General features: G+C 36.8%; 1 protein-coding gene across 1 annotated transcript in view; it reads right to left on the bottom strand.

The window, feature by feature from the left end:
- Window positions 1-12,546, bottom strand: part of LOC149806285 (uncharacterized) — a 478,750-nt gene that overhangs the window by 31,519 nt on the left and 434,685 nt on the right. The gene's annotated exons all lie outside the window — the stretch shown is intronic.

Here is a 12,546-nt window from a genome sequence, read left to right as displayed (position 1 = left end):
ATAATTGGGGTTTTTAAGTTTGGACAAGTTCATAATCAAGGTATCAGATAATGAAACAGGAGATTAAGAAATCAAGAATCACCATTTTAATGCAGAAGAAATGTTCACATTTGAAACAGTTTTGATAAAATGCCAATGTATAATTCATTCATATCAAATGACCAATAGATTATTTGCAAAAATGTTTGATATAATCTCATATTTGTCAACTTTATCTTAGATTTCAACAGAGACACTGATAAGGGATTGTCCATTAAGGATATCTGCAAAGATGGGGGGAGGGGGTTGTTCAAATGCAAACAAGGGGGGAGGGGGTGTAAAGAACTTTGCAGACGTCTGCAAGCTAGTATTTTTTGTTATGATATTCTTTGTTGAACAGTTGCTTTAGGCCTACTGCCTGTATTCCAGTATGTTTTGCGGACGTCCTTTATGGGTGATCCCTAAGTATAAATTATTTGTTAATTTCAGTTAGTACAATTCGTGCCACAGAATATCCCTTTACCTCATGCAAGCACCTTTTGATGCCTGCCATAAACATTAGCCATTTTGAGCGGGTTTTCGTAGTGCCACCTTTGGGGAAAACCCTCTATAGGATAATATTAGATACTAGATTCATTGCTGTGAATGACAATTACGTCAGATCACATGGTCGCTGTTTATGCTCTGGTCAAAATATACTATTTAAAGTAACTGGGGCATATTCTCCTCTCTCCAAAATGGAGGTCACAGATTTTGTTCAGTACTTACAGAGTTTTCACGATTAGAATCACAACTATGAAAGCTTCAATAACTTAGGTAAATGCTCAGATACTGATGTAGACAGCAATTAGCTTTTATAAATTATCAAATTCACATGACTCAGTGATGTAGACACAGACAAAGAACTTGTAAATTTCGAGTACGAGAAATGGCAGCTACGGTTGGCCATACGGTTTCACTGACTTGATGGTGAACGAGTTCTTTCAAGATTTTAAAGCACATGACTGTATCTAGTATGGATATGGTTTATAAGACTACCAAGACTGTATTAAGTATGGATATGATTCATAACGCTACCATGATTGTATCTAGTATAGATATGGTTCATAAGGCTACCATGACTGTATCTAGTATGGATATGGTTCATACAGCTACAATGACTGTATCTAGTATAGATATGGTTCATAAGACTACCATGACTGTATCTAGTATGGATATGGTTCATAAGACTACCATGACTGTATCTAGTATAGATATGGTTCATAAGACTACCATGACTGTATCTAGTGTGGATATAGTTCATAAGACTACCATGACTGTATCTAGTATGAACATGGTTCATAATGCTACCATGACTGTATTTAGTATGGATATGGTTCATAAGGCTACCATGACTGTATCTAGTATAGATATGGTTCATAAGACTACCATGACTGTATCTAGTGTGGATATAGTTCATAAGACTACCATGACTGTATCTAGTATGGACATGGTTCATAATGCTACCATGACTGTATTTAGTATGGATATGGTTCATAAGGCTACCATGACTGTATCTAGTATAGATATGGTTCATAAGACTACCATGACTGTATCTAGTATGGACATGGTTCATAAGACTACCATGACTGTATCTAGTGTGGATATAGTTCATAAGACTACCATGACTGTATCTAGTATGGATATGGTTCATAAGGCTACCATGACTGTATCTAGTATAGATATGGTTCATAAGACTACCATGACTGTATCTAGTGTGGATATAGTTCATAAGACTACCATGACTGTATCTAGTATGGATATGGTTCATAAGGCTACCATGACTGTATCTAGTATAGATATGGTTCATAAGGCTACCATGACTGTATCTAGTATGGACATGGTTCATAAGGCTACCATGACTGTATTTAGTATAGATATGGTTCATAATGCTACCATGACTGTATTTAGTATGGATATGGTTCATAAGGCTACCATGACTGTATCTAGTATAGATATGGTTCATAAGACTACCATGACTGTATCTAGTATGGACATGGTTCATAAGACTACCATGACTGTATCTAGTGTGGATATAGTTCATAAGACTACCATGACTGTATCTAGTATGGATATGGTTCATAAGGCTACCATGACTGTATCTAGTATAGATATGGTTCATAAGACTACCATGACTGTATCTAGTGTGGATATAGTTCATAAGACTACCATGACTGTATCTAGTATGGATATGGTTCATAAGGCTACCATGACTGTATCTAGTATAGATATGGTTCATAAGGCTACCATGACTGTATTTAGTATGGATATGGTTCATAAGGCTACCATGACTGTATCTAGTATGGACATGGTTCATAAGACTACCATGACTGTATCTAGTGTGGATATAGTTCATAAGACTACCATGACTGTATCTAGTATGGATATGGTTCATAAGACTACCATGACTGTATCTAGTATGGACATGGTTCATAAGGCTACCATGACTGTATTTAGTATGGACATGACTGTATTTAGTATGGATATGGTTCATAAGGCTACCATGACTGTATTTAGTATGGATATGGTTCATAAGACTACCATGACTGTATCTAGTATAGATATGGTTCATAAGACTACCATGACTGTATCTAGTATGGATATGGTTCATAAGGCTACCATGACTGTATTTAGTATGGATATGGTTCATAAGACTACCATGACTGTATCTAGTATAGATATGGTTCATAAGACTACCATGACTGTATCTAGTGTGGACATGGTTCATAAGGCTACCATGACTGTATCTAGTGTGGATATAGTTCATAAGACTACCATGACTGTATCTAGTATAGATATGGTTCATAAGAATACCATGACTGTATCTAGTGTGGATATAGTTCATAAGACTACCATGACTGTATCTAGTATAGATATGGTTCATAAGAATACCATGACTGTATCTAGTATGGACATGGTTCATAAGGCTACCATGACTGTAGTTAGTATGGACATGGTTCATAAGGCTACCATGACTGTATTTAGTATGGACATGGTTCATAAGGCTACCATGACTGTATCTAGTATGGACATGGTTCATAAGGCTACCATGACTGTATTTGGTATGGATATGATTCATAAGGCTACCATGACTGTATTTAGTATAGACATGGTTCATAAGGCTACCATGACTGTATCTAGTGTGGATATAGTTCATAAGACTACCATGACTGTATTTAGTATGGACATGGTTCATAAGGCTACCATGACTGTATTTAGTATGGACATGGTTCATAAGACTACCATGACTGTATTTAGTATGGACATGGTTCATAACGCTACCATGACTGTATCTAGTATAGATATGGTTCATAAGACTACCATGACTGTATTTAGTATGGGCATGGTTCATAAGGCTACCATGACTGTATTTAGTATGGACATGGTTCATAAGGCTACCATGACTGTATCTAGTATGGACATGGTTCATATGGCTACCATGACTGTATCTAGTATGGACATAGTTCATAAGGCTACCATGACTGTATTTAGTATGGACATGGTTCATAAGGCTACCATGACTGTATTTAGTATGGACATGGTTCATAAGGCTACCATGACTGTATTTAGTATGGACATGGTTCATAAGGCTACCATGACTGTATCTAGTATAGATATGGTTCATAAGACTACCATGACTGTATTTAGTATGGGCATGGTTCATAAGGCTACCATGACTGTATTTAGTATGGACATGGTTCATAAGGCTACCATGACTGTATCTAGTATAGATATGGTTCATAAGACTACCATGACTGTATCTAGTGTGGATATAGTTCATAAGACTACCATGACTGTATCTAGTATAGATATGGTTCATAAGGCTACCATGACTGTATTTAGTATGGACATGGTTCATAAGGCTACCATGACTGTATTTAGTATGGATATAGTTCATAAGGCTACCATGACTGTATTTAGTATGGACATGGTTCATAAGGCTACCATGACTGTATTTAGTATGGACATGGTTCATAAGGCTACCATGACTGTATTTAGTATGGACATGGTTCATAAGGCTACCATGACTGTATCTAGTATAGATATGGTTCATAAGACTACCATGACTGTATTTAGTATGGGCATGGTTCATAAGGCTACCATGACTGTATTTAGTATGGACATGGTTCATAAGGCTACCATGACTGTATCTAGTATAGATATGGTTCATAAGACTACCATGACTGTATCTAGTGTGGATATAGTTCATAAGACTACCATGACTGTATCTAGTATAGATATGGTTCATAAGGCTACCATGACTGTATTTAGTATGGACATGGTTCATAAGGCTACCATGACTGTATTTAGTATGGATATAGTTCATAAGGCTACCATGACTGTATTTAGTATGGACATGGTTCATAAGGCTACCATGACTGTATTTAGTATGGACATAGTTCATAAGGCTACCATGACTGTATCTAGTATGGACATGGTTCATAAGGCTACCATGACTGTATTTAGTATGGACATGGTTCATAAGGCTACCATGACTGTATCTAGTATGGACATAGTTCATAAGGCTACCATGACTGTATCTAGTATGGACATGGTTCATAAGGCTACCATGACTGTATCTAGTATGGACATAGTTCATAAGGCTACCATGACTGTATCTAGTATGGACATGGTTCATAAGGCTACCATGACTGTATCTAGTATAGATATGGTTCATAAGACTACCATGACTGTATTTAGTATGGACATGGTTCATATGGCTACCATGACTGTATTTAGCATGGATATGGTTCATAAGACTACCATGACTGTATCTAGTATGGACATGGTTCATAAGGCTACCATGACTTTATCTAGTATTGATATGGTTCATAAGACTACCATGACTGTATCTAGTATAGACATGGTTCATAAGGCTACCATGACAGTATTTAGTATGGACATGGTTCATAAGACTACCATGACTGTATCTAGTATGGACATGGTTCATAAGGCTACCATAGCTGTATTTAGCATGGATATGGTTCATAAGACTACCATGACTGTATCTAGTATGGACATGGTTCATAAGGCTACCATGACAGTATTTAGTATGGACATGGTTCATAAGACTACCATGACTGTATCTAGTATGGACATGGTTCATAAGGCTACCATGACTGTATCTAGTGTGGAGATAGTTCATAAGACTACCATGACTGTATTTAGTATGGATATGGTTCATAAGACTACCATGACTGTATTTAGTATGGATATGGTTCATAAGGCTACCATGACTGTATCTAGTATGGATATGGTTCATAAGACTACCATGACTGTATTTAGTATGGACATGGTTCATAAGGCTACCATGACTGTATTTAGTATGGATATGATTCATAAGGCTACCATGACTGTATTTAGTATGGATATGATTCATAAGGCTACCATGACTGTATTTAGTATGGATATGATTCATAAGGCTACCATGACTGTATTTGGTATGGATATGATTCATAAGGCTACCATGACTGTATTTAGGATGGTTACAGTTCATAAGGCTACCATGACTGTATTTAGCATGGACATGGTTCATAAGGCTACCATGACTGTATTTAGTATGGACATGGTTCATAAGGCTACCATGACTGTATCTAGTATAGATATGGTTCATAAGGCTACCATGACTGTATTTAGCATGGACATGGTTCATAAGGCTACCACGACTGTATTTAGTATGGACATGGTTCATAAGGCTACCATGACTGTATCTAGTATAGATATGATTCATAAGGCTACCATGACTGTATTTAGTATGGATATGATTCATAAGGCTACCATGACTGTATTTGGTATGGATATGATTCATAAGGCTACCATGACTGTATTTAGGATGGTTACAGTTCATAAGGCTACCATGACTGTATTTAGCATGGACATGGTTCATAAGGCTACCATGACTGTATTTAGTATGGACATGGTTCATAAGGCTACCATGACTGTATCTAGTATAGATATGGTTCATAAGGCTACCATGACTGTATTTAGTATGGATATGGTTCATAAGACTACCATGACTGTATTTAGTATGGATATGGTTCATAAGGCTACCATGACTGTATCTAGTATGGATATGGTTCATAAGACTACCATGACTGTATTTAGTATGGACATGGTTCATAAGGCTACCATGACTGTATTTAGTATGGATATGGTTCATAAGGCTACCATGACTGTATCTAGTATGGACATGGTTCATAAGGCTACCATGACTGTAGTTAGTATGGACATGGTTCATAAGGCTACCATGACTGTATTTAGTATGGACATGGTTCATAAGGCTACCATGACTGTAGTTAGTATGGACATGGTTCATAAGGCTACCATGACTGTATCTAGTGTGGATATAGTTCATAAGACTACCATGACTGTATCTAGTATAGATATGGTTCATAAGGCTACCATGACTGTATCTAGTATGGACATGGTTCATAAGGCTACCATGACTGTAGTTAGTATGGACATAGTTCATAAGGCTACCATGACTGTATCTAGTATGGATATGGTTCATAAGGCTACCATGACTGTATTTAGTATGGATATCGTTCATAAGGCTACCATGACTGTAGTTAGTATGGACATGGTTCATAAGGCTACCATGACTGTATTTAGTATGGACATGGTTCATAAGACTACCATGACTGTATCTAGTATGGATATGGTTCATAAGGCTACCATGACTGTATCTAGTATGGATATGGTTCATAAGGCTACCATGACTGTATCTAGTGTGGATATAGTTCATAAGACTACCATGACTGTATCTAGTATAGATATGGTTCATAAGGCTACCATGACTGTATCTAGTATGGACATGGTTCATAAGGCTACCATGACTGTAGTTAGTATGGACATAGTTCATAAGGCTACCATGACTGTATCTAGTATGGACATAGTTCATAAGGCTACCATGACTGTATTTAGTATGGACATGGTTCATAAGGCTACCATGACTGTATCTAGTATGGACATGGTTCATAAGGCTACCATGACTGTATTTAGTATGGATATGGTTCATAAGGCTACCATGACTGTATCTAGTATGGACATGGTTCATAAGGCTACCATGACTGTATTTAGTATGGACATGGTTCATAAGGCTACCATGACTGTATTTAGTATGGATATGGTTCATAAGGCTACCATGACTGTATTTAGTATGGACATGGTTCATATGGCTACCATGACTGTATTTAGTATGGATATGGTTCATAAGACTACCATGACTGTATCTAGTATAGATATGGTTCATAAGGCTACCATGACTGTATTTAGTATGGATATGGTTCATAAGGCTACCATGACTGTATTTAGTATGGACATGGTTCATAAGGCTACCATGACTGTATTTAGTATGGACATAGTTCATAAGGCTACCATGACTGTATTTAGTATGGACATGGTTCATATGGCTACCATGACTGTATTTAGTATGGATATGGTTCATAAGACTACCATGACTGTATCTAGTATAGATATGGTTCATAAGGCTACCATGACTGTATTTAGTATGGACATGGTTCATAAGGCTACCATGACTGTATTTAGTATAGATATGGTTCATAAGGCTACCATGACTGTATTTAGTATAGACATGGTTCATAAGGCTACCATGACTGTATTTAGTATGGATATGGTTCATAAGGCTACCATGACTGTATTTAGTATAGACATGGTTCATAAGGCTACCATGACTGTATTTAGTATGGACATGGTTCATAAGGCTACCATGACTGTATTTAGTATGGATATGGTTCATAAGGCTACCATGACTGTATCTAGTATGGACATGGTTCATAAGGCTACCATGACTGTAGTTAGTATGGACATAGTTCATAAGGCTACCATGACTGTATTTAGTATGGACATGGTTCATAAGGCTACCATGACTGTATTTAGTATGGACATGGTTCATAAGGCTACCATGACTGTATTTAGTATGGACATGGTTCATAAGGCTACCATGACTGTAGTTAGTATGGACATAGTTCATAAGGCTACCATGACTGTATTTAGTATGGACATGGTTCATAAGGCTACCATGACTGTATCTAGTATAGATATGGTTCATAAGGCTACCATGACTGTATCTAGTATAGATATGGTTCATAAGGCTACCATGACTGTATTTAGTATGGACATGGTTCATAAGGCTACCATGACTGTATTTAGTATGGACATGGTTCATATGGCTACCATGACTGTATTTAGTATGGACATGGTTCATAAGGCTACCATGACTGTATCTAGTATGGACATGGTTCATAAGGCTACCATGACTGTATTTAGTATGGACATGGTTCATATGGCTACCATGACTGTATTTAGTATGGACATGGTTCATAAGGCTACCATGACTGTATCTAGTATGGACATGGTTCATAAGGCTACCATGACTGTAGTTAGTATGGACATAGTTCATAAGGCTACCATGACTGTATTTAGTATGGACATGGTTCATAAGGCTACCATGACTGTATTTAGTATAGACATGGTTCATAAGGCTACCATGACTGTATCTAGTATAGATATGGTTCATAAGGCTACCATGACTGTATTTAGTATGGACATGGTTCATAAGGCTACCATGACTGTATTTAGTATAGACATGGTTCATAAGGCTACCATGACTGTATCTAGTATAGATATGGTTCATAAGGCTACCATGACTGTATTTAGTATGGACATAGTTCATAAGGCTACCATGACTGTATTTAGTATGGACATGGTTCATAAGGCTACCATGACTGTATTTAGTATGGACATGGTTCATAAGGCTACCATGACTGTATCTAGTATGGACATGGTTCATAAGGCTACCATGACTGTAGTTAGTATGGACATAGTTCATAAGGCTACCATGACTGTATTTAGTATGGACATGGTTCATAAGGCTACCATGACTGTAGTTAGTATGGACATAGTTCATAAGGCTACCATGACTGTATCTAGTATGGACATGGTTCATAAGGCTACCATGACTGTAGTTAGTATGGACATAGTTCATAAGGCTACCATGACTGTATTTAGTATGGACATGGTTCATAAGGCTACCATGACTGTATCTAGTATGGACATGGTTCATAAGGCTACCATGACTGTAGTTAGTATGGACATAGTTCATAAGGCTACCATGACTGTATCTAGTATGGACATAGTTCATAAGGCTACCATGACTGTATCTAGTATGGACATGGTTCATAAGGCTACCATGACTGTATTTAGTATGGACATGGTTCATAAGGCTACCATGACTGTAGTTAGTATGGACATGGTTCATAATGCTACCATGACTGTATCTAGTATAGATATGGTTCATAACCTGATGCCAAATTTGAGTATGTAGCTAGAGTTCATGGGGCTTACCATCAGGGTAAGTATCACACTCTTTGCTTCAAATGATGTCACAAAAGGTGTTTTGTCACAAACATGGCTTTGTACCAGATAGAACAATTACCAGTGTGCTGAATATGAACAGTTATGGCAATAAGCCATCTCCTATAAAACAAAAAACAATCTAGTACAGTCAAACCCACATATCTTGTCCTCGGTTATCTCGCGAACAAGTGTGTGTAGAGTGTTTTGGTCTTTGTTATGCTACTTTTCATAGCTTATCTCGACCCCTGTTAAGTTGATAACCCCATATTCTTGGGCATAAGTTTCAGTATGAAGCAACATGTGGACCTGCCTAATTCAATGAAATACAACTTTTAATGTCCATCTAGAAGAAAGTTTACAACAACTGATCTGGTGTTTCCGCTACTACCAGTACCTCATACTGCAAGGATGGTAAAAGGTGGTACAATCTGTAACTCAGTAAATTATCAGGTCAGCATCTTTAGATGTAGCTAAAAATTCCATAATTCATTTTACACTTTATTTATGATGAATTTAGCTCCTTTTAATGATGTTAACCTGAAAATTAACAGAATTACAGTAAGGATAAAATTCATGATGCTTTTTGGAATAAACTAGAGTGTAATCCCATTCCATTTTCGTCATGGTCAGTAACCAACTTAATACATACACACTTAACAACTTTCTTTCAGAGTTCAAAGTAAACAGTTCAACTGTTTCAAATTCAGGATGACTAGATCACATGACTCTGAATCATCTATAAACAGAAACTGGCAAAATTCCAAACCCAGCTGGTACCCACCAGACTTGGTTATTAGCTTGTTTTGAGTAAGAGTAAATAAAAACACAAATGGTTTGTTTTTTAAAATCATAGCACACAGTATTTTTAAAAAAACAAAGTTGTCCATCAATATGCCATGATTACAGATTCTTCAGCACAAACGGAACGAAGCAGAAAGTGACTGGTAAGAGTAATGTCTATGAAACAGAAAGAGGACTGCTTTCATTTGTATTATTTTATCTTGAATCGAATATCAAAGCCTTGCAATCCATCGAAGTGGTACACTGACACCTCTTCTGGCATTATGTTGTTGCCAATGGTTGCTGATCAAAGTCGGGACTGATATGGAACTACAACTGTATGAATAGAAAAAGTCAGCTTCTTACAGAATTTAATGTTGAGACGGTTAACTTTAAAGACTTTAAACACATTTGACAGCTTGTCAGTAAATGAATACTGGCAGCCTCATCTTTTGTTCTGAAACAGAGGCAAATTTTATTGGTAAAAACCAGCATACCAGTGTAAAAGAACCTCTGATGATCAACAAAGCGATCAATTTTCATGCACAGTTTTGGTCAGTTACATTTTGCTAATAGTTAAAACCAACACTAACAAAAGAAAATACTTTAAAAAAATTAACAAACAAGCTTTTGGTCAGCGTGGGAATACAATTTCCTTGCTGAGGCTACCAAAGGGAAATAAAAAGAACTTTAAACCACTGACATTCTTACAGTAACTTAAGTGTTGTAAAAATGTGACTTGTAACTTAATCTCATTTAAAAGACCTCAAATCTTTTTTTTCTGCAACCTGGTATGACTGAATTATTATTTTTGTTGTGCATTAGAAATGCCATTTGTTTTTAGAAACAAAACTCCTAAATTTTTGGTGCTTCAGCTGCATAAGCATTGTTCTGCAGTACATCTGTGAACAAAAATTCCTGATAACTCAGGACCCGGTTATGTTGATGATTTTTTCTACACTCTGGATGTAATCGAGATAACTAGGTTTGACTGTAATGTGGCATCACTTTAAAGCCAAATGTTGGCTGTAATAACCTTGAAAATGAACATACACAAGCAGCCATTTCAAACATCTTAAGTTGATGATAGCAATGATGACCCCCCCCCCCCCCAACAATGATGATTGCTCACTTGGGCAACACATGGGGCTAAGTTTAAGAAGGCCTCTTTTGCAGAATAAACATGTCAAATCTTCTTCAGTGGAATTTATGGAAGACTTGTCTTAGTTCTATCAAATCCAGAATCATACAGGGACAGCAGTTCTGACAAACTGGCTACTTTTGGTAAATCAGGAAACTTGTTCAAATTTTCAGACCATAATAGGTCTCCTGACACTCAAATGCAAGAAGTTCAGGGTATATGATCAATGCCATCATTTTCCTTCTGTAGCCCCTTTCTCACATATAACAAGAGCAGCAGGCATCCAGAGATTTCCTAATGAGTGAAATAGAGATTGTACATTCTACCATCAATCTAATCACACAAAAAAGAAAGAAAAAGACTGCTGGTTTGGGTCATTTGATTTAAAAGATGCATGCCATTCTATTCCCATTCATGTTTTGCACAAATCCTATTTAAGATTTTGTTGGGATAACAGTTTATGAATTCACTTACCTTCCAAATTGGTTGTCCTCTGCACTTCATGCATTCACAAAGTTATTAAAGCCTAGTTTTGAATACCTACACAAACTGGGTCATCTTAATTTAGTGCACATTTTCAAGTCTACTGCAGGCAGACACATTCACTGAATGTGTAAAAAAAATATGCAAGACAGTGCATTTCATGGGTAACATGGGATTCATTATTCAAGTTATAGTGTTTGTGAGCTTCATTGTTAATTCCATTCACATGAATGTGTGCCTTACTCAATGTGTACCTTACTCAATGAGTGCCTTACTCAACAAAAGCTGATAAGTTAAGTATCTGACTGCAAGCAGTTACTGAGGTAACTTTACATTTTGCTAGGTTGATTGGAAAAATGGTTGCCATTGAACTTGGAAGTGCATACAACCCCCCATAATTGAGTCCCCTTGACACAGAGGAATACAATTTGAAACTGAATCAGGGTGAATTTGACACTCCCCTGGTTTGGATGACATATGTCACAAACTTGTTCATTTGTGCATTCAAAATGTGCATTTTGCTGTTCACACCATCTCTGTACTCATCACATGTTTCTTAGCAGAGATTCGGTCCCCAGAAGAAAGACTATGGTATAATAATTTTCACTGAACTGAAAGCAGGTTTCTTCAATTTATAGTGCATCAACCCAGGAATTTAAAGTCAACATGTAAGACTTCTTATGGACACTACTGTTGCTGTTTCATATATATGAATAAAATGGGGAGAAGAGTTGGGGAACTCAATG

This window comes from Sinohyriopsis cumingii, chromosome 2 (assembly GCF_028554795.1).
Source record: "Sinohyriopsis cumingii isolate HCF-2022 chromosome 2, ASM2855479v2, whole genome shotgun sequence".
Taxonomy (NCBI): Eukaryota; Metazoa; Mollusca; class Bivalvia; order Unionida; family Unionidae; genus Sinohyriopsis; species Sinohyriopsis cumingii.
The sequence above is the reverse complement of the archived record's forward strand: the minus strand, read 5'-3'. Positions and strand labels throughout refer to the sequence as shown.